Source organism: Triturus cristatus, chromosome 10 (assembly GCF_964204655.1).
Source record: "Triturus cristatus chromosome 10, aTriCri1.1, whole genome shotgun sequence".
Taxonomy (NCBI): domain Eukaryota; kingdom Metazoa; phylum Chordata; class Amphibia; order Caudata; family Salamandridae; genus Triturus; species Triturus cristatus.
In genome coordinates this window covers 19,631,033-19,635,899 of record NC_140593.1, presented here as the reverse complement: position 1 = coordinate 19,635,899, position 4,867 = coordinate 19,631,033, and positions in this window count along the sequence as shown.

Here is a 4,867-nt window from a genome sequence, read left to right as displayed (position 1 = left end):
AGCACTCACTGCTCTGCGGGGTAGAGGGACAGCGCTCACTGCTCCGAAGGGTAGCGGGACAGCACTCACTGCTCTGCAGGGTAGAGGGACAGCGCTCACTGCTCTGCGGGGTAGAGGGACAGCGCTCACTGCTCTGTGGGTTAGAGGGACAGCACTCACTGCTCTGCGGGGTAGAGGGACAGCGCTCACTGCTCTGCGGGGTAGAGGGACAGCGCTCACTGCTCTGCGGGGTAGAGGGACAGCACTCACTGCTCTGCGGCATAGAGGGACAGCACTCACTGCTCTGCGGGGTAGAGGGACAGCGCTCACTGCTCTGCGGGGTAGTGGGACAGCGCTCACTGCTCTGCGGGGTAGAGGGACAGCACTCACTGCTCTGCGGCATAGAGGGACAGCACTCAGTGCTCTGCGGGGTAGAGGGACAGCGCTCACTGCTCTGCGGGGTAGAGGGACAGCACTCACTGCTCTGTGGCGTATAGGAACAGCACTCACTGCTCTGCGTCGTAGAGGGACAGCACTCACTGCTCTGCGGGGTAGAGGGACAGCGCTCACTGCTCTGCGGGGTAGAGGGACAGCGCTCACTGCTCTGCGTGGTAGAGGGACAGCACTCACTGCTCTGCGGCGTAGAGGGACAGCGCTCACTGCTCTGCGGGGTAGAGGGACAGCGCTCACTGCTCTGCGGGGTAGAGGGACAGAGCTCACTGCTCTGCGGGGTAGAGGGACAGCGCTCACTGCTCTGCGGGGTAGAGGGACAGTGCTCACTGCTCTGCGTGGTAGAGGGACAGCACTCACTGCTCTGCGGGGTAGAGGGACAGCGCTCACTGCTCTGCGGCGTAGAGGGACAGCACTCACTGCTCTGCGGGGTAGAGGGACAGCGCTCACTGCTCTGCGGGGTAGAGGGACAGCGCTCACTGCTCTGCGGGGTAGAGGGACAGCGCTCACTGCTCTGCGGGGTAGAGAGACAGCACTCACTGCTCTGTGGGGTAGAGGGACAGCGCTCACTTCTCTGCGGCGTAGAGGGACAGCACTCACTGCTCTGCGGGGTAGAGGGACAGCGCTCACTGCTCTGTGGGGTAGAGGGACAGCGCTCACTGCTCTGCGGGGTAGAGGGACAGCGCTCACTGCTCTGCGGGGTAGAGGGACAGCGCTCACTGCTCTGCGGCGTAGAGGGACAGCATGGAGTCAGTGAGGAAAGACATGAACTGTTTGCATCAGTTGAGAAATATGAATTACTTGGGGCATGCAGCTCAGCACAGTGTTCTTCCTGCTTCTCTGGTTGAATATTGTGGGAGAAGCTCTTACTAGGATCTCTTCTCCCATGAGAGATCAGGGACCCTAGAGTTCAACATGCATCAGGTTTAGCAGCACACAACAGACCATCCTAGATTCCTCTTCCCAATCTGCTTTAGCTTTTTCAGGGTTTTCTTGTGGTTATATCGAGCTTCACAGATATTAAATTGAGCCCCCGCTTCAATAACAACACCAAGATTTACAGTCAGAAGGAAATCATTTGGGGTCTTTTGAGTACCTCGGTTTTTTAGCCCCTACTTCCCTGGAGAAAAGGTTTGGTAAAATACAAAAAAATCTTTGGTGAACTGCTTAGATATTTTCTAGAAAAGTAGAGCTGCCAAGAAATTCAGATGGAACATGGACAAACCAGCTGTATATATCAGCATATAACTTAGGATGAACTACAACCCTAGGTTATGATACCCGTCTGCGGTTGTTGACAATAGTCGAGGTTACGGAAGTCATTTTGCAAGCAGTCGAAGGCCTTCTAACAGCGCCCCTTTTAGAGAAACAATATGAGTGTTATGGTCACTCTCTAGCTGGGTCGCTATAGCAGGTCAACTAGAAATAACCAGAGCCCAACGTCCAACATGACATCATCAGTGGCATTAGAATAGCCTGCTCTGTTAAACGTAGGTCATCTCTTAGAGTCAGATGGGGTGTGCCCATTACAAGCCCGAACTCCTTGCCTGGCCACCTAAGAGGCCAAATGGAGAGCAATGTTAGAGAATGTGTGTGGCCGAGGTTTGCCAGTAAGGCAGTGAATCCTCAATGTTTATCCTTGGCTACTACCAAATCATTAATAACAGAAGAAGGGTCAAAGTTTACATTAAAGTCACCCACACCATAACTTTGGACTCAGATTGATGCACCTCAAAAGGCTCCTGTAGCTGAGTTATTACCAGGAGGTACAGGCCAGGCATATACATTAAACAACCTCAATCTTAGACCAAGGGGGGATCCCAAACAAACACCCAGGAGGTCCAATGAGGCCATTTTCAATTGTGAGTTAAAATAAGCTAAGGTATTTTTCATCAAGTCCAACAACCCCCGGTTGCCCGCCCGGCCCCCTCGGGGGTATACCCTCGACACCATAGGTAACATAACCATCAAGGAAAATGTTCTCTGTTGGCCATTTTTCCTGAAAGAGACACATGTCATAGTTCTCAATCTAGGGGGTCCAGTCAGGATCCGACAGTTTAGACATCCTTCCTGCAAGATTCCAGGAAATGAAACTAAAGAGTCATGATGTTGTTCGTGAAAAAGAAGAGTAGCGTCTCCCTCACCAGTGGAGACAGCTGATGGACCAGACTCACCCTCTGAAGAAGCGGTCACGGCCCATTGGCCTCAGTGTGTCAGCTTGCACACCTGGATCCTGACATCATCAATTCACCTCTTTAAACTGTTGTTTTTCTTGACCCTGATCTAAGAGAACTAAAATCACCCTCAAGTTGTTGACATTCTATTCCTGATATTTGGTATTTAATTAAAAAAGTGTAAATCCATCCATGATGCAGGCTTGTGACATTATCCTGTGTGTCTTGAAATTGGCCCCCATAATCAGAAATGTCTTAAAGGCCAAATAAACTTTCTCTCTGAGCCTGAAAATGTTGCTGCTTGCTATCTTAAAAGACTTCCAGTTCTAAGCCATGGAAGTCTTGAAGGCCAGCAGTGTGGTTTTTAGTGTTTATTAAATGGCTTTGCTGTGCCACATGGGTGGCTATCCATTGGTCTGTCGATGCCAGCAGGTATATCTGGCAGCCATCAGCTGGGAACTGGAGGAAAGTTCACTGCCAGAGGTATAAATGCTGTGCCTTACACCATCGTTGGATTAAGCATTGATGGACGGGTCCAGTGATGCAGACAGGGTGTACATTTATTGTCAAACCGCTTTACTGCTTCGCTGTCTGCATCCACACAAGAAAGTATACAAAAAGAATTGATGGATGCGCGGAATCTCAGTCGCTGGTATTTACTCCAATCTGCATCCCAGTCTGCAAATACTTTACACACCATGCCACCTCAGTTTTGGACCCAGCCATATGCACATCAGTTCTGACTCTGCTTGAATAGGAATAATCCTGCCAGAACTGCAGACGGCGGCCATCCTTAACTAAAACACAAGCAACCCATAACAGTTAAACCCTGGTTGGGGCTCGCCAGTTGGATGCAGCTCGGTTCCAATGGCACAGTGAGCACGGGACCCATATTTGAGCATACCTGTTGCACTAAGGGCGTCACACTAAAGTAACCAAAGAAGTGATGGACAGAATGCTTAAATAAATCTCAGTCACTGGTAATTACTCTGGTCTGCATGCCAGCCCATTGCTTGTTTGCATACCATGCCACCTCAGTTTGGACCCAGCCATATGCAAAACAGTCTTCACCCTGCTCCAGTAGGAACAGTTCAGACAAAACCACCAAAGTCCTCTACGAACCAGAACACAAGCAAACCAAGAGCGCTCTCACCCTGTTTGGGGCTCATCAGTCGGGTGCAGCTTGGTACCAGTGGTACAGTGAGCACACGCATGGCATACCCATCAGATGAAATATGCAAAAAAGTGATGAATGGAATGCTTCAATGAATCTCAGCCATTGGTGATTACTCATTGTCGCCTCACAGTCCATTTTTATTTTCCACACCATGCCACCTCCGTTTGCACCCTGTCATATGTGGGTCCTGTGCTCACTGTGCCACAGGACTCAAGATACACCTTACTGACGAGCCCCAAGTAGGCAGAAACTGATCTGGATTTCCTTGTAGTCCCTGCTAGAGGGGGCTTCACCAGGGAGTTTGACATTGGCTATTCCCATGAGGACCAGGGGTGGTTCTGAATTGCAAAACTTGGCCTTTGTCTAGACCGGCATAGTGGATGAAAAACAATGGAGTGGAATGACGCACAAGCAATTGCAAGTGGCCAAGACTAATTCAAGTGTCTCATCAATCACCTTGTTGTTGTTGCAGGTGAGTCCTACATGAGGGCATGACTCCAGAGAAGCGCAGCAGGACTACAGATGTAGATACTCTTTACGAACAAAGGATACCCACATATCTGTGGAAACTAAGCTGCCTAGACAATCATTCATGCCAAGTTCGCAGAGGGGCCAATGCTGGTACATAGAAATACGCACAGCACTGTTTTGTAATTTGAACACGTTCAAAATGCTCTTTTCCTTCAACCATCAAATTAGGCCTGATTCATAAACCGCATGTTGTAGTATATTTAGTACTGCAACAATAGTGCTGCTAATTTACTACAACATGCTATTCACAATCCTATGGGGGGTTATCAACAAACGGCATTTTGTATTCAATTTTGCAGTACTACAAAACGCACGACAAAATACTGATACAAAACCCACATGTGGAGTTTATGCTTCTTCCCCAACTATCGAGTATTCATACATGTAAGTATACTTTTGAGTAGTACATGTGTGATAGACTCAGAGAAGTGGATGGAAATAGGGAATACTTATGATATAAGGGGGGGAGGCAAGGGCAGCATAAGGAATAGGGCCGGACTGGCCATAGCAGGCACTGGGCAATTTCCTGGTGGGCCTGGTTTTGTCACTGGGGCCC